Source organism: Canis aureus, chromosome 10, assembly GCF_053574225.1.
Source record: "Canis aureus isolate CA01 chromosome 10, VMU_Caureus_v.1.0, whole genome shotgun sequence".
NCBI lineage: Eukaryota > Metazoa > Chordata > Mammalia > Carnivora > Canidae > Canis > Canis aureus.
This window is the reverse complement of record NC_135620.1, coordinates 64,164,158-64,187,878: the sequence shown is the minus strand read 5'-3', so window position 1 is coordinate 64,187,878 and position 23,721 is coordinate 64,164,158. Positions and strand designations below refer to the sequence as shown.

The 23,721-nt window shown below is 39.5% G+C and overlaps 1 long non-coding RNA gene across 2 annotated transcripts in view; it reads right to left on the bottom strand.

The window, feature by feature from the left end:
* Window positions 1-23,721, bottom strand: part of LOC144322597 (uncharacterized) — a 144,301-nt gene that overhangs the window by 33,926 nt on the left and 86,654 nt on the right. Inside the window, exons 2-4 of one of the 2 annotated variants that reach the window (XR_013388245.1) lie at window positions 17,463-17,555; window positions 11,088-11,267; window positions 9,874-10,048 (exon numbers count right to left, since the gene is read on the bottom strand). This is a non-coding gene — a long non-coding RNA (uncharacterized LOC144322597). Of the gene's footprint in view, window positions 1-9,873; window positions 10,049-11,087; window positions 11,268-17,462; window positions 17,556-23,721 lie in introns of those variants that run through there. The other variant, XR_013388246.1, reaches the window with a different exon arrangement.

The window sequence follows — 23,721 nt, the reverse complement described above, 5'->3', positions numbered from 1 at the left end:
TCTTCCCCTTTACCTAGTGTTTGGGTGAATATATAATAAAGTTCTGTCTCTTCCATAGACAGTCCCTGTGGGCAAGTTCCAGGATTTTTCCCATCATGTTTTCCCTAATGTTTGCCTACACAAAGTAGATGCTTAGTTTGTTTGTTAAATGAAAAAAAAAAAAAAAAAAGGTGCATTTGTTTTTCTGTTCCCACCCAGTGCTTAGCAGAAAAAGTGGAATAGAGGAGCACCTGGCTGGCTTAGTTGGGGGAGCATATGACTCTTGGTCTTAGGGTCATGAGTTTGAGCCCCACAGGAGGTATAGAGATTGCTTAATAAATAAGTAAACTTAAAAAAACAGAATGAGTGGAAGAGATTTTTCCCTAAATGCTGAGAAAATGAAATAAATGAATTGATGCAAGGTAGTTGTTTGAAGTGTGGCTTTCAGAGCTTGCCATCACTTGGAGGTCAAGTAACTTATCCCCTTTAATTCATGAAGAGCCTAATCAAGTGCTGGCTATGTTCAGGAACTTAATAAATGAAATAGATGGACACGGACAAGATCACCTAGTTTGCCTCTGTCTGCACATAGTCTAGATTCCCTTTCCTGCAAAACATTATCAGGGGGCTGGTTTAGCAAGTGAGTGTTCTTTATAAGCTTAAGGGAGGAGGGAAAGAGTGGTTTATGATTTGGGCCTGAAATTAAGAAGCTGTATATAGTCAGTAGATTTAACCCACTAAATCAGTGGGTCACACAGCTGGAGATGAAGGCCAGTGACACTGTCCTCAGCAGGGATATAAGACCAGGAATATGAGGGAGAAGTGGCCAAAATAGGTATCAGGTCTCACTTGTTTGTTATGATGCAGCATGTGCAAGAGCGATACTTAAAAAAAAATCCTCCAAGGTTTCAGCCAACTCAATAAACCAAATGTATTCAGATTATTTTGGCCTCAAGTAACATAAGAAAATGAATTCTAAGTGGCTTACACAATAAAGAAATGTATTACTTCATATTACAAGCAATCTGGAGATAAGGGGGTTCCAGTGTTGGTTATTCAGCAGCACAATGCTAGTATCAAGAATTCAAGGTCTTTTTATCTTTCACCTCTGCCATACTTGTCCTCGTCCTCAGGCTGAATTCTCTCTTGGTTGCAAGATGGCTGCTGCGGTTGTAGATATCGCAACTAGGCATGACAATGACCAGAGGAAAAAGAGAACAGCTTTTCCTATGTGTCTTTTTTTTTTTTTTTTTTTTTTAATAAAGGAAAAGTTTCCTAAAATCCTCCAGCAGATTTTCTCTCACACCTCATTGGCTTGAATTACATCCATGCCACCATCTAAACCAATTACTGTCAAGGGGAATGGGTTCATGACCCATCCCTGGGGCTGGAGCTAAGGGCACGCATAGGTAACCAACAGTATCTGCTTTCCCGAGGCTGCCTTTACCTTGAACTTCTGACTTAAAAGCTTTGCCAAAGAAAATACAACCTTGTTCCTCCAAGCCCCCACTACACAGGAGGAGAAGGACTGAATTTTAAAAGAATTAATGAATTTTTGTGTGTAGACTCCATTATACATTGGAAGCATAGTCAATGGGCCCGTCTCTGTGGGTTGGGTGTAAGTTATGCAGCCTGGAGAGCAGTCCAGGGATGCTGGAGATTAATTGCACAATGCACGAGAGCGGTTAAGTTTAATCACTGCATTTTCTCCCCCTCTTACAAAGAGCAGCCTGGGTGGGGTTTGCCAATCGTATCAATCTGTTCCAGCCTCTAGGCCAGTAGTATTCGCAGTTATGTGGCCCTAGAGTCACATTTTCTGTCACCATTAACCAAAGGAGCCACATGAGCCTAGTATAACAGAATATTCTAATACAGAAATGAAAGGTCTTGCAGCCTTGCAGGTTGCGGAAGAAGGACCAACACTCAGCCTATTAGCTTTTGCCTGAGAGTGTGATTTTCTCAGACAAAGCTTCAAGCTGGCTTTGTATCCAGAGGGAAAGAAACTGGTCAAACCAGTTTATGTTTAATCCTTTGTTTTTCCTCCACCATTTTTTAACTTTCAAAACAATTTTGGACCACCATGCAGACAAAGTCATGTCAAAAAAAAAAAAAAAAAAAAAAAAAAGGAAATCCAATCAAGCTAAATGTTTCAGAGATGCTTAATTCGATTCCAATTATACCTCTTGAGCACCTACGGTGAGTAAAGCACAGCACTGGGTACCATGGGGAGCATGCAAAATAGCAAACATGTCACTGCATGGACAGGTGTTCTCCAAGAATGCATTTCTGGTCAAGAACTTGGGTACACTTGGAGATGTAAGATAAATAAGAAATTTTTCTGTTTTCACAGTGTGCATGTGTTTGGAGTTAGAGGAGACAGTAATAGATAATTAAAAGTGTCCACTGCTAGAGACCAAATGTTCGCGTCCCTGCAAATTCATGTGTTCATACCTAATTTGAAGCATGCTGCTATTTTGGAGATGGGGCCTTTGGGGGTGATTAGGTCATGAGGGTGGAGCCCTCACAAATGGGATTAGTGCCCTTATAAGAGACCCTAGGAGAGCTTGCCTTCCCCTTCTGCAACCCTGTGAGGACACCGTGAGGAGACAGCTGTCAATGAATGAGGAAGAGAGCTCCCACCAGACATGGAAGTTGCCAGAATCTTTTGTCCTTGGAATTCTCAGCCTCTGGAATAGTAAACAACAATTCTGTTGTTTCTGAGATGCCCAGTTCATGGTCTTTTGTTATAGTAGTCCGAATGGACACAGATATCCATTAAATTTCATTGTGATGTATCAACTAAGTATTGGTTGCTGTAGCTTCAAAGGGATGGCCACACCAAGGATGAAAAGAAAGTGAGGAAAGTCATTTCCCAGGAAATGATATTTAATGGAGTATCAAAGGGTAAATGCCAGATGATCCTGGAGCTCCAATTTTCAAAAGCCGAGATACATATTTATACCAAAAGCTAAGTTAAGACAAAATGTGCAAAGTTCTCTAAGGGGGCATCATGGAATGCTTCAAGGAGGAAGGACTTTTTGTTCTGGGCTTTGGCAATTGAGTAGGGTATTGAATAGAAATGGGCAGAGGGTGTTCTGTGCAGAGCGTACACTGTTAATGTGATAGGAATAAGACAAACTATATTAAAAACCTCCCCTCCCCCCCGCAGCCCCTCCCTTTTACCCTGTCTTCTAGTGGAGAACTTTTTGCTGTTGGGTCAGCTCTGGGGTTCTTACAGGAAAATTCAAAGAAGCTTGGGAGGCTGAAATGATATGAAGAGCTTAATCAGAGAGGGGGACAAAAGAACCTGAATGTGGGCCTGAAGGAAGCCTTGGAGTAGAAGCTTAAAGCTGGGGGGAGGAGACTCCAGGTCAGCCTTGACACAGGTGAAAAAATGAGGGAAAGGAATGGGAAAAAGACAGGTCTTAGGGCATTTTTCTGTGTTCCAAGCACGCTCTCCCTTTTGGTGTTTTCACAGAAAGACTTGTAAAGATTTAATTAATTTTACATTTTTGGGTCTGGGTTGATACTCAAGATGGCGCTATATGGCACTGGGCTTTGTGTGAGTGAGCTAAGCTAAGCTGTGAAGGTGGAAGAGCACAAGCAGAATTGGGGAAGCAAGAAGTCAGACTGGATGCTGAGAGATCGGTTGTTTGAGGAGAGTGCTGGGACAGAGGTCAGGTCTACTGCACCAGTGGAGGGCTCAGAAGTCTGGGTTGGGAAGGTGCTATGTGCTCATGGGCAGGGCAGAGCTTCTGAGATTTCAGAATATGGAGGTTCAGTACCAGAGACCTGGTTTAGGACAATTACATTGGTAGTAGAGTCAGTGGAAAAGGGAAAAAGGAGTAAGAGATATTACGGAAGATATAATAGTGCCAAAATAATAGATTTGGTAGATTTTTTTTTTTTTTTAATGAAACTGGTTTGTTTATTTGAATCGACTAAGTGTTTGAGTTCATCGAGATGCAGCCTTACCCAGGGCTACAAGATGAAAATGCACTCGCTAACCTCATTACTATTTTTTATTTCTATGATTTAGGAGGGACAGAGGACTTACAAAGTGCTCAGGGTGGATCTGGAGTGCAATGCAATAGAGCAAGTTTTTATTGAGCCCTCACCAGGTGGCTGGCACAAGGGCCTTGAGCACCAGGCTTACCATATAATTAGAGTTACCAGATCAACACACAAGCCTGCCCCCCAATGCAGAGGGAGACGGAGGGCTGTAACTTAATGAGAGGCAGATGTCAACGGGGAGCAGATGTTTGCAGCTCTTCAGTTCTATCAAATTAATCATCTCCTGACTTCAAGGTGCTTCTTGGAGTCCAGGAAATTTCCCTGTAATAAATTGCTCCTGGGATTGATTTTTAAAGTGAGAATGTATATGCCACTGTCTTGAATGCTTTAGAACAGTTCTACCTAGAAGCAGAAGAGGTTTTTTAGTATAGATGGAGGGGGAAAAAAAAATCTAAATTCTCGGCCCTATTTCTAAAACACAGAGAGGCTGACTTTTTATTAATAAAATGAGCTGCTAGCACCACTCAATCAGTTTGCCGACCTTTTCATTTATTTAGCAAATAATTTTTATAGACACACTGTGTATTGAAGCTACAATAGTGTGTAGGAACACAGATGCTGACTTCATGGAACTTTCAACATAGTAAATAATGATGCAAACACATCCAAAATTACCAAAGTGGTAAGTGCTGTGAGAGAGAGCCATGTAGCTCTTAAAAAGAGTTCATGCAGGGATTTAGCTTAGATCTGAGAAATCGGAAAAGTCATTTCTGAGGAAAGGACAAGGGCAGAGCTATTCCTTCTCTCCCTTTCCTTCCCTTTCCCTTGTCCTCCTTCTGCCTCTCCCTTCCCCCATCCCCTTTGTCCTTCTTTCCCTTCCCTTCCTCCTGTCTGCTTTCTTCCATCTATCCTTCTCTTTCTTTTCCTCTCTCCTTCCCTATTTCCCTGCCACCATCCCTCCATCCTCCTCTTTTCTTTCCTTCCTTCCCTGTCCCCCTTGTCTCCCTCTCTGTCACCTTTCTTCCATCCTTCTCTTTGCTGCTCTGTCTCTCTGTCCACCTTCCCTATCTCTTTAGTTTTCTTTCTATTCCTTTCCCAAATAGTTGTGGAAAGCTTGCTGGGGACTCAAGTCCTGTGTGGGGTATGGAAGGGATCAAGGTGTTGGTGAACCAGACAGAGATGAGCAGGAAACTGTTCCTGTTCAAAGTGCCCAGAGACAATGCACAATTAGTTGAAATGCAGAATGGCAGGTGTTATGCTGGAGGTAGGAACAAGTGCTTCTGGGTGTCCACAAGAAGGGCATCGGACTCAGGCTGGAGTTTTCTGGGGCTGGGGTGGGTGTCAGGTGAGAAAATGGTTTTTAAGTGGTTGAGGTTTGAGTAAGTCTTTGAGAATGGTAGGAGGCAGAATGGAGGATCTTGAAGGCAGAGAAAAGCTCCCACATTTAAAAACAAGAAAACAGGCATGACAGGACTGTTACATCCTGGGGAAGACAAGAAATTCAGTGTGACTAAGGCAAGAGATGTGAGTTGGGAAGATCCAGGAGATGATAGAGTTGGAGAGGCGGATAGGAGCTAGATTGTGGGGAACCACACAGTATTTTGTCCTGTGTACAATCAAGAGGAGCCATTGGGGGTGCCAAGAGGACAATCACACAATCCAGTCTATCATTTAGGAAGATCTTTTCAGGCAGTGGTGCGGTCCTGCCCACTGTCATCAGATAAGAAACCATGCATCCTCACATTTGGCTTTTTCATTACCATAATTATGATAAGGTAAGCCATTTCTTTTTTTTTTTTTAAGATGGGTGTTGCTTTTCAAGGTACATATTAAAAATAAAATAAAATAAGCCTGTAAAGCATGAAAGTTCAGAAAATATCTGTAATTCTAAACAGGGTTTCTCACTCTCAGTCCTATTGACATTGGGCTGAATAATTCTTTGCTGTGTCCTGCATTATAGGATGTTTAGCAGCATCGCTGGCCTTTTCCCGTTAGATGCCAGAGAAAATCCCTCGTCAGTTGTGACAATCACACATGTCTCCAGACATTGCCAAATGTCCCCTGGAGGGCAAGACTGCCCCTGTTGAGAATCATTTTTCTAAACTGTATGGATGGAAGTGTTGTAGATAAGAAGAAATTCAGATAGCCAATGCTCGGCAAATTCTTCCCATGTTTAGAGTCACATCAGGAGGGACCAGTGGCATCTGATGTTAAATGAATTCCGGCGTTGCCTCCAGAAGCACCACATCTCCCCACTCTCAGGCCTCTGCTAATTATTAGACCACCTCTTACTTTCTTTCATCTCCAAATGCCTCTAATGTGTTATCATGGCACGGATCCTACTTTCTCTCCAATTACATGATCAGATGGACCTTTTTCAATTTGGCTTTCAAAGCTGGTTACTCCTAGGAGACAGCTTTGCTAAAAGCATTTAATGATCCTCGAGGTAGCCAAGCCTTAGAGGTGCCTCTCTGCAGGGTGGAGCGGGTTGGGGACACTGTCTGGGGTTCTGTCCACCTTCCAGCACTGCCGCATCTTCCAATCCTCTGTCCTCCAGAGTGGGGCTCGCTGGTTTTATTTAGGTTTTGCATTTCAGATGGCTGTTTGATATGATGCCAGCAGCGACATTTCAGACATTCCCAGGCAATACACGGGGCTGCTTTTCCCCGACTAGGTTTTGTATGCTGCAGTACAGCTTCACACATTACAATTATGATGCTTTGGAGTTGCCACTAGGCTGATGACTACATTTTAAGGACAAGGACTCTGTCCTATTTCTCTCTGTTTTCCCAGTGCTTATATCTTCTCTCACACCTTAAGGATGCTAAGAGGCGCCCTGCTGGGTGTTTAAAGTGGATGTCTTCCAGAACACACATGAGCCTTGGACTTGACACATTTGGCAGCAACATGGGGTGCTCGGCATTTGGAGTCTACATTATGGATGTGAACCCATATTTTGCCTGGAAACTTCAGCTGGGAGATTGCATGCTATTTTTAACAGTGTCCCTTTCCCCCCCCCAACATGGTTCTTTAACAAGGTCGTGTCATTATCAGTTATTTAATATTTCTAAAATTAGAAACAGTTTCACCACTGTGGCAGCTTGAGCTTTAGGCCAGACACCGTGAGCCTTCTCACACTGGGGCTATTGATATAGTCTTGTGGTGAGTCTTCTTGTTCCTTCTTTTTCTAGCTTACAGTTGGCTCGAAATTCAGCCAGGCTAAACCTTTTTGCTCTCTTTTGGTCAGGATTTCTCAAGATTTTATTTAGGGAATTGCAATAGCCACCTTTAAGCCAAAGGGGTGGGATGTAGCTGCCTGGTTGGTAGTCAACATTCTGTACTCAGTGGTCTTATCCAACTAGCTCAAGATAGCACTCTGGCCAGCCTAGAGAAAACACAAAGGAGAGAAAGGGGTATAATAAGGATTCCTTCCTAAGCAGCCCTCCCTGCTGCTTCCTAATAAAGCAACCATGAGAGCTGTGGATAATTAAGAGGAATTGAAGTGGCAAGCAAGGAGAAGAAATAGAAAGAAAGATGCAGACTATTATTCGGCCGAAGCCTACTCTTCACCTGCAGTGTGCCAGCCAATCAGAAAGCATTACCTATGATGTGGTCCTGCCTTCACCCAACTCCTAGTCCACGGGCAAGGCAATGGGGACTGGGAGCAAAAACCAGGGTCTGATGTAAGCCTATCTGAGAGGTTGCTCCTTGGCACTTCCTAGAATTTTGACTCTCTCCTGTAATCTCTACTTTGCCTGGGTGCTACCAATATCCCCACTTTATAGAGGAGAAAATTGAGTCTCAGACAGATTAAGTAGCTCATCCATAGTTACTTGTTCATGGTTACTTCACCGATAAGGGACAGAGCCAGGGCTGGAATCGGGATCTTCTGACTCCAAGTCCAGGGAAAGTTCTACACTCCTCCCTGTGTCCAACCTGCCTCCTTCCCCCAATACATCCTCAGTGTTGTTTCATTATCGATCTCATGGTAGTGTCTTTTGGTCTTTGTGCTATGTTGAAAGACAATATTTATTCCTCTTTCCACAGGGCTCCATTCCGGCAGAAGCGCTGCTCATTAGGTGTTCAAGAAATCCATAGCCCACCTTTGAGGGCAGCTTTAAAGCAGGGGTTCCAGGAGGCTTATTGATCAGTCTGTTTCCATGTCCCACTGTGGAGCACCATTCTCAAACACCAATGAAGGGCTTTGTGCCCATAAATCAGTTCCCTGGAAGAGTAATTAATAGGGCAATCTGCGGAGGGTGAATTCTTTTTTTCCCAAAGAATCTGAATAAATGGGTCATGGAGATGAACAGATCTGAAAAATGAGGAGGGTGGTGCTCAGGCGGAAATATGTCATCAATTTTTTTTTCTTCTGAGGAGAAATGAGGAGAGTTTCACTAGTCCAAAAATGGATTCAGCACAGTAGGATATAAATGCAAAAAGAAGTGTATTACACCTACGACGTGGATAAATTATTTACCCTATGTTACAGGGAAGAAAACAATACGTGAAAGTTTTAGTATTATGCCTAGAACATAGTACACACTCAGTAAATATTGGTTGTATATGGAATTAATAAATAAATGACTCACTGCCAAGAAATCCACTCAACATGGATCCACTTAGTGGGTCAATTGGGCATTTTGACTACATCCTGCCAAAAAAACCAGCCTTACTGACTTTTTCCCCCAATGGAACTGGCCCAGTGCTGACTACATATTTGAGACAATTAGAGATTATGTGGGATTTTAGATTTGGTGCATGTACCAATTTATGCACATGACCTCTAATTACTGTGTGGGACAGTGAGAAAAATCCAAGGGATTCAGACTCAGAAGATTCAGGTTAAAGTCCTAGTTCTGCCTCTTACGAGCTTTGAGATCTTAAGCCAATCATTTAACCTCTCTGAGCCTCAGTTTCTTCCTCTGTGGATGGACATGGCATCAACAGAGAACTCAGATGTTGATCGATGAGTAAGTGCTGGCAATGACTGTGGAAGTGCACTCTCTACCATCCACTGAGATACAAGTGTGACATGAGTCATATAATTAGTTACCAGTGTTCTTACCAGCATCGAATGAGTAGAATGAGTGGCCAGTTCTCTGATTATGATGTTAATAATAATCATCGTGAATATTAATTAATTTGAAGTGGCTCAAGTCTTTGCTCAAATGTGTCACCCTTTGAAGCTGTAGGAACACCTCCCTGAAAGTTGTTAGAAAGCCATGAAAAGTGGGGGTTCCACTTGTCCTCTGGGTCCCTGTTGGTTATTCTGGAATCATCACTGGCTGACAGCATTTGAGTGAAGAGCTGTGTTTTCCCCCACAATGTGTTGTGATCAGAGGATATGGGACAAATGACTTCACTGAAGCCAAATAAGGGCTGTGTGCTTGAGCTGCAGTTTGCCAGTGCAGATTCTCTTCTATAGCTGGCTCCAAAGAGGAGATGAAATGGATGCTTCTGACCCTAACAGAACCCTATATGCTGAAAGGTAGTCAGAAAGTGAGGAGGACTTCTCGTCCTCCATAGGTTTGTCCTAACACCTCTCTCTCCCAGCAGACATTTGGGTTATGGACTCTGCCCCAAAGACTATCACAGGGCAAGGTGAGAGAGCGGAGGCAGTCCACTCCCCTGTCCATGTCTCATCTTTAGAAAATTGGACATTGGAATGGAATAAGAACATAAGCAAACATATTTCAAGAGGGGGCTCCATATATCTGTTTAAAAAGCTAATCTCCTTTGCACCTCGAATTTTCTTTTCCCAAGAAGCTTTGTTTTGCCACCACCTCAGTAATTTGTATCCCTGCTAGCTCTGCTTGACTTGATCAAACTAACCTGTGTAACGTGTGAGCTATTAAGAGAACACACCTTTTCCTTGGGGAGTCATTTATTCCCATGATCATTGATAATAGAAAGTCCTTTTTCTGGGCTTGATGCTAATGACTTCTCAATCCAGACTGGATTCATTTTCTCCAATTGTTGGTTATTCTCAAGCTATTACTTGCAGTCTTGTGGAAGCAAGGATGGAATATGCTTCATTGACCCATTCTGTGCTCTGTTTTGATTATTGTCAGCAATGTGGATAAGGCAACAGAAGTAAATGGATGTTGAATAATCAGTTTTATTGGAGATTAGACAAAGAAGACATGAAATGCTCTTGTTTTCCTTCTTGTTTGTACTTTAAAGTGACTTTATAAACTACGAGAAGGTATCATTAGACTTTACTACTTCACAGTTCAAGTCTAACTTTGAAAAGGGAGATTTCTCACAGGCAGAGTTTGAAACATTTTCTTACTCTTTAAATGTTTAAAACTGAGTTTGACATCATTCCTCATATACTGGCTGTCTCTCGGTGGAGCCATTGTTATTCTATTCTAAAATTTCAGAGTCTTCTATATCTCCTTACTTAGCCCACATATATGGAGTCTTGCTTTTCCATATTTGTTCTTATAGTTTTAATTTTTTTGTCTTCTAATCTCTACTTACCTAGGTGAGGTCACTATTAGCTTGCACTGAGTCGACTGAGAGCCTTGTGACTGAGCATCATGGCCCCAAGCTCTCTTGACTTCAATGAGTCCCGCCCTGCACCCATTTTTGAGGACAGTGTTCTGAAAGCAACACTCTGCTTGTATCGCTCCCTGCTCCAAATCATCACTGACTCCCCATTTCTAGTAAATGAAAGCCAGACTTGCCAGTGTGAGATGTAAAGTCATTCATAACCTGCCCCAATCTACTCATATCTTTCCAAGACTCTTCCCTTCCCTTCCTCTAATGTCCAAGCACACTGACTCAGTCATGCCCTATAATAGCTTTGTACTTTTTGCCTCCAAGTCTATGCTCATATGACTGTCTTCCTGGGATTCTGTTCCTTTTTATCCTATTGTGTACTTTTTAAATACTTCTTCTTTAGGGACACCTGGGTGGCTCAGTGGTTGAGCATCTGCCTTTGGCTCTGGTCATGATGCCGGGATCCTGGGATCAAGTCCCACATTAGGCTCCCCACTGGGAGCCTGATTCTCCCTCTGCCTGTGTCTCTGCCTCTCTCTGTGTGTCTCTCATGAATAAATAAAGAAAATATTAAAATAAATACATACCTCTTCTTTAATTCTTTTAATAATCAATGCAGATTGATTAAATTACAGTCCTATGCATCTCTATTTTATCTCCTCGTAAGACAATTAGATGGTAAAGGACAAAGCTATGCTTCATATATCCTTTCTACGATGCTTTCGCCTAATGTCTTGTACAGAATTCACTGTCGATAAGCATATTTACTGAAAGAATGAATGTAGAAATAGAGATAGAATCAACATATTGTTTAGACTTTGGGTTACATCATATACTAAATGGAAACTCATGGAAAATGAACTGGTAGTTTCAGAGCACAATAGAATTGAGAATTTGAAATATTTTTAGTCTCACCAAGGCCAGAGCTACCGACTGTTCTCTTGTTTAATCCTCTCCTCATTTTCATTTCATTGGACTCCTACCCCTTTATTGTCTCATAAATATAGCATGATATACAGAAAAAAATGGTTTAAAGCAGTTAGCATTTAAAGATATGTGGCAATCAAACTCCTTTTCCAAAACTTTGCCATACTGTCTCCACCATTCAGACACAGCGTGTAAATAAAGACAGCTCTTTGTGATCAGATCATTGGCAGAACCACACAGTGGGCAACTCCAGCTAAGACCATCATTGGAAATGGCAGCCTCCTGGAGACCTCATCCTTTTAGCTGCCTTTAAATTGACATTCTCATCTTCTAGAAAAATGTCCTCCTCCTGATGTTGTAGAAGAGTGCAGGATGCCATGGTGCAGTACCTATAGCTGCTGGGACATATGGACATCTGTACATATAGGTATTGTGTGTGAGAGCATGTCTATTTGCATTTATGGGTTAGCTTTACCCAAAAGTTTCTGAGATCTTTTGAGACAGAATGAAAGTGCAAGTCTCAATTTAATCCTTCTTAAAAGAAGGGCCTGAGTCCAAGGACTCAGAGGTTTGGTTTGGACAAACACCCAGAAATTGGGATGACTATCTGAAGCTCTTGCATCTGCAAATTTGTACTGGATCAATTGAGGACAGGTGTTGTCAACATTTTCAGCGCTCCTCACTGCCATTCAGACTAGAAAGGAGTATCTCCTTTACTATAATACACGAAGATTTGGGAAACTGGAATAACAAACAGGAAACATAGAGAGAAGAAAAAAGGAAAGTTGGTTTGATTTCTTTAAGAATTGCCATTCTTTCATTGCCTCCAAAGTGGTGATTATACTGCTTATAGCTGGGTCAGGCTATGACACAAATGTGATGAGTTAATAATGGGCAACTTTACAATAGATCCATAGATCCACAGAACTTGAGAGCTAAAGGGGACCTTGGGGACTTTCTGCTCAAACCATCTTTTTTATACAGATTATAAAACTGAGGCTTGGAGAGGAGACATGGCTTGCCAAGGACTCAGAGAACAGAACTGGGATTTATTCCAGAGTCTTGACATTTAGTCAACATAGTTATTCTAAATCATCACCCAGTCAGTTCTGTTGTAGCACATCCTGATAGATTCAATGGGCTGGGATCAGACCGAGGCTGAGTTTTACTGTAATTCTCATTTTTTATTTAAACCAACTTGACTTTGGTCAATTTGTTTGTAGAATGAGGGCTTAAAAGGTGGGATGGATTAATAAGTGTGGGAGCTATCAGCAGGGGGCAGTAGGACAGTCATTGCTGACATTCATTTGCCAGGAGGGAGCATTATTGAGAGTTCTGAACCAGGAGAGGAAATGCTTTCCGTCAAGGTGGAAGATGGCTACCAAAGATTGGATGAGAAAAGCCAATTTAGGGAAGCATATGTCATCAGCCAGAGAATCAACTAACCAGGAAATGAAGGTAATGGGCCAGGGTTCCAAGAACCTTTAACCAAGCAAAGACAGGAAAGTTAGGGAGTTTTGGGATCGGTCCCAAAATAAGAAGAGAATTACAGGCAAGTGAGCTGGCCAGAGGGTCTCAAAAGGCAAGTTGCTTCTGCACATAAATCTGTGGTTACAACCATATTCTGGAGCTCCTTCTTGCTCTGCATTTTTTATGTGTAACAGTTTCAGAAACCTCCTGATGGAAGAAATTTTATGTGTTTGTGAAACTCGGTTTCCTAATTTATTGATGCAGTATATCTTTCAAATCTTCCTATCTTGAAAAATCAGAATAAAACATAGGAATATTAGTGAGGCTTAAGTCCATCATGATGGGATCACAGAGCAGGAGGGGTAAACTTAAAACATCCCCAGGCAAGTGTTTTGAACTCCATCTTAGATGAAGCCTCCTGAACTGTAGACCTTGTCCATGAAGAAAATCAAGCTTATTTAATTAATTTCTTTGCCCTCAGGCATGTGAAACCTCTTTTCCTCCCCCTTATCTTTTTTTTTTTTTTTTCCAGTTTGGGGAGTAATATCAAATATATTAGATGATTGATTCAGTACCCAAGGAATTTCAAGTCTGAAACTGTGAATGGAGAAGTCTAAAGACATGAGTAGTGTTATCCTTTGATCAATGATCAAGGTTCTACTATACCATATGATTTAGCTGTGTGTGTGTGTGGGGATAAATGATGAATTAGTTAATCCACATACAATTGATTAGGAAGCGGATAAATGTTTATGGAAAAGAGGGCAAATGCTATTAATTATAATCTTAAAAGTTTGTTCCCAGGGAGAAGTCTCATATAGTTCATAAAAGAAATTATGAACCTTTGGGCCCAGAATGGGCCCACTGAGACCTAGACATGCTGGATTTTTTTTTTTTTTTTCAAAACTGGCTAACAAGAGAGGTGTCTGTACTTCCCTGAAGACTATAGAGTCCTATGGGTGGAAGGGGGGATAGGCATAATTTCATCTTCAACTTCATAATTTATGAAGATGATAGCAACAGACACTATAATTAAACTAGATAGTAACTAATCAATGAGCATCCAGAAAGTGTCATTACTGGATATATGGAAACCTGGAACTCCATATGATGCTTTTCTTAGTAGTTTCCAGTTTAGTATTTTATATTAAAAGAAGACTTGTTGGGCAGCCTGGGTGGCTCAGCAGTTTAGAGCCTGCCTTCAGCCCAGGGTGTGGTCCTGGGGACCTGGGATCGGGCTTCCTGCATGGAGCCTGCTTCTCCCTCTGTCTGTGTCTCTGCCCTTCTCTCTTTGTTTCTCAAGAATAAATAAATAAAATCTTAAAAAAAAATAAAAGAAGACTTGTTGAGTGATATTTCACATGGCAGTTGGGAAGTGGTATCCAATACAATGATAAGGGAATCAGTATCTGAGATTCCCCAAATCTGAAATTATCGGGAAAATATTGGAAGAAATGTGATAGGGATAGATGTAAAGTGCTGGGAAAAATATTGAAGGTAGAAGATAGGAAAGATATGACTGACATAGCACCCAGCACTCTGTGATGGTTAATTTTATGTGTCAACTTGACTGGGCCAGAGGACAGTCAGATATTTGGTTAAACACCATTTCTAGGTGTATCTGTGAGGGTGCTTCTGGTTGGGATTAACATTTGAATCAAAGACTAAATATTGCAGGTTGCTAGCCTCCATGTAGGTGGGCCTCATCTAATCTGTTGAAGGCCTGAAGAGAACAAAAGGCAGAATAAGAAGGAATTTTCTCTCTCCACTTGACTGTCTTTGAGCTGGGATATCAGTCTCCTGTGTAGGGACTCAGACTCAGAATGGATCTTACACCAATGCCTCTCCTGGTTCTTAGGCTTTTGGACCTGCACTGGACTTTACCAGTAGCTCTGTTGAATCTGGTTCTCTCAGCCTCTATAATAGCATGAGCTAATTCCTTATAGTAAATCTCTCTCTCTCTCTTTCTCTTTTTTCCCCTGGAGAACCCTGACTAATGCAGTCCTCTCCCTGACTCCCTCCCTCACCCCCAAAGAGGGGGGAGCAAATGCTAGCCTTGGTATTAAGTCAAGAGCGTTAATGTCTACTAAAACATCAAAATTAATCTTGGGTCCAAAACAAGCAAGGCAATATCTTACTCATTATTCTGCTCTGACCAGATTATATCTGGAGCATCATGCTCAGTTCTGGTAATCCCAACATAGGAGGGAAAAGGTCAAACAAGAGGAAGTCCAGAAAAAAATCAATCAAGGTGGAAAATGCATCTAACGACATGACAGTGAAAAACTGTCACAGAACTTAGGATACTCTTGCAGGGAGAAGACTTCAGAGAAAGATACAGCAGCTATCTTCCGATTCTCAAACTGCCATCAGCAAGAAGAGGAATGATGTGGTCTCAGTGTAACTCCAAGGAGCAGTGACACAGAGTGCATGTTCTACGAAGAGAGAGTTCAGTCCATTTTAAGGAAGCGCTTTCCAAAGATGGACTGGACTGAAATGAGAGTACAAGTTTTCTCATGGAATGCATGTGACACACCAAGTGCTGCGTAGTTTGAGTTTCCTGGTAGGAGTAAGATTGGCGTCAATTACTTTAAAGATGCTTCTCAATGCCTTTTTTAATCTATAAAATTGCTGTTCGTAGGGAAAGTGATTGTTAGCCAAGCAAATACTCTGGTGTAATGGAATATTTATACCATTTAAGAGAAGACACTTTTCAAAGGACATATGCATTTATAAGCAAACTGTTACCTATTTTTTGAAGTAGGTCCCTAGGAAACTTTCTGCATTAAGACATTTTAGGCCTTTCGGTTTACTTTTGTTACTTTAATTTAAATACCCATATCTTTTTGAAAGTAACATAAAGGATTATTATAAGTATTTTTAATCTACATTTTTCACCAATTCAAGCATATTTTTCCTTAATTATCCTGACTGAATCACTCTGCTCTGAACAAGTGAGTGACACGTACTACGGAAACACCGTAATAACAACAGCAGCAGCTTACCTTGGTTCGCAGTGCTTATTATGTGTTGGGCATGGTTTTAAGCATGGATTCACTCATTTACATGGATTTACTCCCTTAATCTTCACCAGGCAACTATATGAAGTAGCTGCAATTATCATTCCCATTTTTATTAACGAAGAAACTAAGCCCCAGAGAGGTTACACAATTTGTCCAGGGACATATTGTTAGCAAGAAGCAAAGCTAGGATTCTGGTTCCAGTGTCAGCCTCTTTTTTTTTTTTTTTTTCCCTTTCCTTTCCTTTCCTTTTCTCTTCTCTTCTCTTTTCTTTCTTTCTTTCTTTCTTTCTTTCTTTCTTTCTTTCTTTCTTTCTTTCTTTCTTTCTTCTTTCTTTCTTTCTTTCTTTCTTTCTTTCTTTCTTTCTTTCTTTCTTCTTTCTCTTTCTTTCTTTCTTTCTTTCTTTCTTTCTAGTCAGCATTCTTATTATCACATTATTTCTGTTTAACAATTTTCTGATTTTACAGCATTACACTTAGAAGTAGAACATCTTTGTGATCTAGTAATTAGTTGATGTTTCATTCCAGATCATCCCCCAAGGATGTTGCTTCTGCAGTCTGCAACCTAAGCTTTTAAGGTGCTTAGGTTCTAAAATCGCACGATTGGAACTCAGTTGCATCTGTCTTGTGAAATTGGACTGCCTAGACCTGAACTCAGATCCTAACTTGGCCTCTTACTGGGTATGTGGACTGGGGCAAATGATGATTCCGTGTGATGGCTTTGTCCTCTACAGAGTTTTTGTTTCTATAAATGAAATAGTAGATGTAGGGAATTAAGAGGACACTATCATAATGACCCTATCATGATGAGCACAGTATAGGATTGTTGAGTTATTAGATTGTACACTGGAAACTAACACTGCATGTTAACTCTACAGGAATTAGAGAAAAAGAATAAATAAGATATGCATTAACTCCCTTCTGAAGACCTGATGCATAAAATAAGTATTCTAGAAGTGGGAGTTCTTCTTTTTATTTGATAAATGCTATTTATTCTGCTTAAGTTTTTTGGATTCTGCTGGTTGAAAGAAAAGTTACTCCTTGTAATTTGAGTTTCTGTTGGGAGGTAAATAAGAATCATATTGAAAATGGCTTTCAAGTAGTTGCTCAAGTTTAAGTAGTTCCTGTGTGCCTGTGGTGGGGGTAGTATTCCAATGCAATGTGTAATTGGGGATTTTTTTCATGCTTTGCAAAACATCCTAGTGTATCTTAAATTTCCCCATTATCGGTATTAATGACATGATTGTGTTTAGACATGGCCACCATGTCAAATGCACTTTCCATGTGATACCATCTTTCTATAAACACATTGAACAACTATATTCTTGCCTCCAAGTGATAGGACACAATGTCTAGTGCCTATGGTCTAGACAAAAAGCTTTGGAACCCAATGTGAATGTAACAAGGTAATGTTACAAAGTGCTTTGCAAACATGGAAAATAAATAGGGGCAGACGAAGGAAGTCCTTCTACCTAACCACAGACTTAAGAATTCAAGAAAAGAGCTGCACAAATGAATAGTTTTGTGAGTTGTGGGTGGATCTTACCGTATAACTTCTTGCTTTTTTCAGAGTGCCACAAACAGATTATTTTCTCCTCTGGGCAACTGGGTTCATGATTAATTCTCTGTCTCTCTTGACCTTTATAAATAGAGGAGAGTATTTTGATTAGGTGGTTTATGGATATTTCTTTTCCCTTTTTTTAAAAAAAGAAAAATTAATATTGTCTTAAACTGGTACATACATGATGCTGCAAATTAGAAAAAATCAGAAAAATACAAAGAAAAAAAGTGAAAATCACTTGCAAGCCGTCATGCAAATGTCTCTATTAACTTTTGAGAGATTGACCTCCATTTTTTCCCCTATAAACATATATGATACATAACAGAGTTATATTGCCATTTTTAAACAATGTCGTAATATGTTGTGGATATTTTCTTGTGTTGTTAAAAAAGGGAGGGGAGTATAACCACTATGGAAGAAGATCTGGAGGTTTCTTATTAAAAACACATATACACCTAACCCTATGACTCAGCAGTTCCATCCTAGGTATGGTACCCAAGACGAAATAAATAAAGCATCTGTTCACATAATTACTAGTACAAGAATATGCATCACAACTTCATTCATAATAGTAAAAAACTGGAAACAGCTCAAATATCCATCAACAGATGAATGGATAAACTAGTCAGCGATAAGAAGGAACAAACTATTTTTTAAATGAAATGAAATTTTTAAAAGTTTAATTTCAGTCTAGTTACCAGTGTCATAATATTTTCAGGGGTACAATACAATGATTCAACGATTCTATATATTACTCGGTGCACATCATGATAAATGTACTCTTGATCTCCTTTACAGGTTTTACCCATTCCCCCTACCCACCTGCCCTCTGGTAACCATGAGTTTGTTCTCTTTAGTTAAGAATCTGTTTTTTGGTTTGTCTCTTTTTTTCTTTGTTTTGTTTCTTATAGTCCACATGGAGTAAAATTATATGGTATTTGTCTTTCTCTGACTGACTCATTTCACTTAGTATTATACTGTATAGATCCATCCATCTTGTTGCAAAGGGCAAGATTCCATTTTTTATGGCTGAGTAATATTCCATGTTGTGTATGTGTGTGTGTATGTATATATATATATTTATATGTATATATATATATACATATATATATTTCACTTTTTTCATTTCAGATTTCATTTTTTAATGGCTGAGTACTATTCCATGGTGTGTGTATGTATGTATGTGTATATATGTATGTGTATATATATATATATATATATATATATATATACCACATCTTTTTCCATTTATTTATCAATGTATACTTGGGTTGCTTCCATAGTTTGGCTATCTTAAATAATGCTGCAATAAACATAGGGGTGCATATATCTTTTTGAGTGAGTGTTTTCATTTTCTTTGGGTAAATCCCCAGTAGCAGAATTACTGGATCATATGTTAATTCTATTTTTAATTTTTTGAGGAACCTCCATACTATTTCCACAGTGACTGTGCCAGTTTGCATTCCCATGAACAGTGCACAAGGGTTTCTTTTTCTCCACTTCCTCACCAACACTTGCTGCTTCTTGTGTTTTTGATCTTAGCCATTCTTCTTCCAGGTGTGAGGTGATATCTCACTGTGGTCTTGATTTGCATTTCCCTGATGATGAGTGTTGTTGAGCAGTTTCATGTGTCTGTTGGCCAACTGTACATCTTTCTTGAAGAAATGTCTGTTCCTGTCTTTTGCCTATTTTTAATTGGATTATTTTAGATTATTTGTTTCTTTGGTGTTGAGCTGTATAAGTTCTTTATGTATTTTGGATATTAACCATTTATCAGCTATGTCATTTGCAAATATCTTCTTTCACTCAGTAGATCATCTTTTAGTTTTGTTGAGTGTTTTCCTTCGTTGTGCAGATTTTTATTTTGATGTAGTCTCAATAGTTTATTTTTGCTTTTGTTTCCCTTGCCTCAGGAGACATATCTAGAAGAATGTTGCTATGGCTAAAATTACTGCCTCAGCTTTTTTCTAGGATTTTTATGATTTCAGGTCTCACATTTAGGTCCTTAATCCACTTTGAGTTTATTTTTGTGAATGGCATAAGAAAACGATTCCATTTTATTCTTTTGTTTGTAGCTGTCCAGTTTTCCCAATACCATTTGTTGAAGAGGAACTACTGATACATAGAACAATGTTAGTGAATCTCAAAAACACTATACTAAGTGAAAGAAAGCAGACTTTAAAAAAAAAGCATATATTGCATGATTCCATTTTTATAAAGCTCTGGAACCAACTAAATCAATCTAGGTTGGAAAAAAACAGAACAGAAGTTTCCTCTGAAGGGTAAATTGGGATAAAGGCAGAACTGACTGGGAAGGGGCATAAGAGAACTTTCTAGAGTGATGACACTCTTTTGTATCTTAGTAAGGGCTTATGTTACATAGATATATGCATTAGTCAAAATTCATTAAATGAGAGGTGCCTGGGTGGCTCAGTCAGTTAAGCCTCTAACTTTTGATTTCAGCTCAGGTCATGATCTTGGGGTCCTGAGACTGGGCCCTGCATCATCAGAGAATTTCTGTGAAATTCTCTCTCTCCCTCTCCTTCTGTTCCTGCTCACATCCTCTTTTTCTCAAGAAAAAAAGAAATCAAATGATACAGTTAAGATTTGTGTATTTCACTGCATATAAACTTTACCAAAAAAAAAAAAAAAAAGAAAAAACACATACTGAATTTTAAATTTCTATTTCTTCATCAATGAAACTAAAACATGGAATTATATTTGTAAAGCATAATGCCTTTATATATAATTACTCTGGAGGTTACAACAATCCTTTAAAACATGAATGTTCCTTTAAAACAAAGGTTTAATATACTTAATATGTGTATATATATAATAGTATATGTATATACACACACTATATGTGTATATATGTATATATATATATATACACACACACATACAACTCATTAAAAAGAAACCACTGAAACTTCAATGGAGAAATAAGAAAAATAAGTGAGTTTATTTATTTATTTATTTTTTTAATAAGTGAGTTTAAAATTATTATTATTATTTTTTGAGTTTAAAATTATAAGGAGCAATATACATAGCCAGAAACAAATTTTGTTCAAACTCATTACTACAACAACAAAAATCTCTTTTTATTGAAGATCTACTAGGTTTAATGCATGATCTCAACTAATACACATGATTAATACACTTATCAAACATAATCAACCTCACCAGTATTCCAAAAATGAAAATTAAAATAATAGCTAACATTTTTTTTCCTCACAAAATGATGAACTTTAAAAGCATATAATAATGCTATGGAAAGCGTGATTGAATAAACACTTGCAAATATTATCAGTGGGATGTAATTTGTTGCTACTCTTTTGGAAATCATCGCCTTTTTCTCCCCCATGTGGATCAAGAGTTCAAAAAGAGAATATATGCTTTGTATGAGTAATTGTGTTCTAGGATCTTTTCTAGGAAACCCAGGAGTACAAAAATGCAACTATAAAAATGTTCACTCCAACATTATTTATAATTGCAGATGACTGAAAACAATCTGCATGTCTAACACAAAAGGCTGGCAGATTATTTACTGGAGTATATTCATATATTGGAGTCATGGGGATCCCTAATTGTCATCTGATCAGTGATCAAGGTACCTGAGGGGTACAAAGAGAGGGAAACTTTTCTTTTCCTTGTTCTGCCCTGGAGACTAGGGGAACAATCAGGACCAGATTTACATGTGGTCTTCCAAGCTTTTGCACATTTCTAAGATAGGAATACCAGGGTCTCTGGGCACTGAACGAAGCAGAAGATGCCTGGGCTATGTCCATATGAGGATAGCAGATGGGCTGTTGCAAATACTATTAGGACACCCTTTCCTATGCTCCTACAGCTCACTACACACAGTCCAATCACCCCATCTATATCACTTTGTATCATACTCTCCACTTGTTTACTTTTTTCATTAATTCCTGGAGGCCAGGAGTTTTTGTTCATCTTGTTCATCTTGACGACCCAAGAGTAAGTGTTCAATATATCAAATTGGGAGATTTTATAAAATACCGGTGAAGTTCTATATTCACACTGTTTTTTTTTTTTTTTTGAGGAGTGCTACCCCTGCCTTTTTTTTTTTTTTTAAGATTTATTTATTTATTATAGACAGAGAGAGAGAGAGGCAGAGACACAGGAGGAGGGAGAAGCAGGCTCCACGTCAGGAGCCCGACGTGGGATTCGATTCCGGGACTCCAGGATCGCGCCCTGGGCCAAAGGCAGGTGCCAAACCACTGAGCCACCCAGGGATCCCCAACACTGTCTGGTTTTTAATCTTGGCTTTGCCATTTCTTAGCTCTCTGACTTTAGATAACACATTTATCTGAACCTCAGTTTCCTTATTTGTAAAATGTGATTAGTAAAACTCACCAAACTTAGGGAGTAATTGAGTTTGTCTCAGAACAATGCCTAGAAAAGAGTAAGTCCTCAAAAAATGTTGACTGCAGATATCCTTAGCAATTATTCTTTTTACAAAAAAAAGATAGACATAGCCATATGTTGTTGAGATAGACATAGCCATACTTATCAAGGAATTCTAATCACTAAACAATCCATGAACTTACCTTGGGGACACAGAAACACATATTTGTCTCTTGGAATTCATTCCATGTGCTTGGCACAACTTTAGGTAAATTGTAGGTGCTCATTAAGTGTTTAATGAATAGATAAACATATGGATTAGTTGCAGACCAAAACTAAGAAAAAGGAGAAAAATCTGTGGCTGCTATAACAAAATTAAATCCTCCATTTTTGGTGTCTTAATGACTAGGAAAGTTCCCTGGTTTGGAATTGGATGTATACACATCTTTCAGGAGGAGGCCATATGGCTTAATGGGAAAAGCCAAGGGGATGGAGTCACACGATTTGGCTCTCCTCTGCACTCTGCCACTTAGCAACTGTGTGACTTCAAACAAATTATCTAACTGGTTTGGTCGTCAGTGTTCTCCTTAATAAGATAAGGTTAATTATTCCTACCTCTTGGAGCTATTATTTGGTTATTGTCATTGTTGGTTTGGTTTTTGTTTGGTGTGACAAATTTTTATTTCAACGATTTGTTAAAATACCATTCATTAGCTTATTCCTCAGGACAAGAACAAAGGTTTCTGTGGAACTATGTATAGAATCTTATAGAATAGGGGACAACAGACTGAACCCAGACTGCCAACCAGATAACTTAATATAAGGTTATTATACTAGATACCTTAATATAAGGTATGTTAGGATAGTTTCTATAGAGTATTGGAGTTGTTATTTTTATTCCAGACTAATTTATGTCAGGTACAAGGACAGGGGTGAGATTCCTGGAATCCATTTTTCTGTCTGGTAAACACTAGTGGAAATTGAAGTGGTCATGAAGCTCTCAGAGGTGACATGTAACTGAGAACATGGAGGGCATTCAAATCAGATCAACTATTGAATATCAACATGGAAAGAAAATTTGTTACATACGGACTTAATGGAAACTATGCCCTAATTTATGTTAAGCTGATTCAAGAAGCCTCTCCTAAAAGTCTGCCTGGAATTGTCTGTGTGATGTGTCATGTAAGACATTGTATTTTGATTATATTTCTTTAATTCAATCAAAGGAGTTGCCTTGGGCTGACCTATAGTAGATTATGACATTAAATCATTATCTGGAGGAAAATACAGGGAACAAACATGGGTTTCATCTTTTGGCTTAGGAGGCAAAGATGTTTTATTGAGACTACCAGCAACTGGATTGTCACTCAAAATTGTTTAGACATTTGGAGTACTTGGTTGTGTATTCAGAATTTAGATTTGCAGGTTTTGTATTCATTAAACATTTCATTTCTCTAAGTGCTTACTGGGTGCCAGGCACTGCTCACGGTGCTAGGGACCCAAAAACGTAGAAAATCCAGGAAGATCCTAGAGCTTACTGTAGCTGGGGAGACAAAAGTAATTTTTAAAAGTATAGTTTTGCACGTGTTCTAGCAGAGATGTGTGTAAGTGCTACGAGGGCACAGAAGTACAAGCACTCAATTCCTCCTGGGAGCATCAGGGAGGAGGTGAGATTTTGGGTGGCTCTTGAAGCACAAGTAAGGGTTCAACAGAGAAATGAGGGAGGGGTGGTCATTCCTGAGAGAGGATGGAGCACTGGTTGAAGGAGCATAGAGGTGGTGGTGGTGGTGGTGGTGGTGGGAACCCAGAGCACACAGGAGAGTGGTGAGAGGCAGATGAGGTCACATTATTGAAGGCTTGAACTGGTGACTTTTTG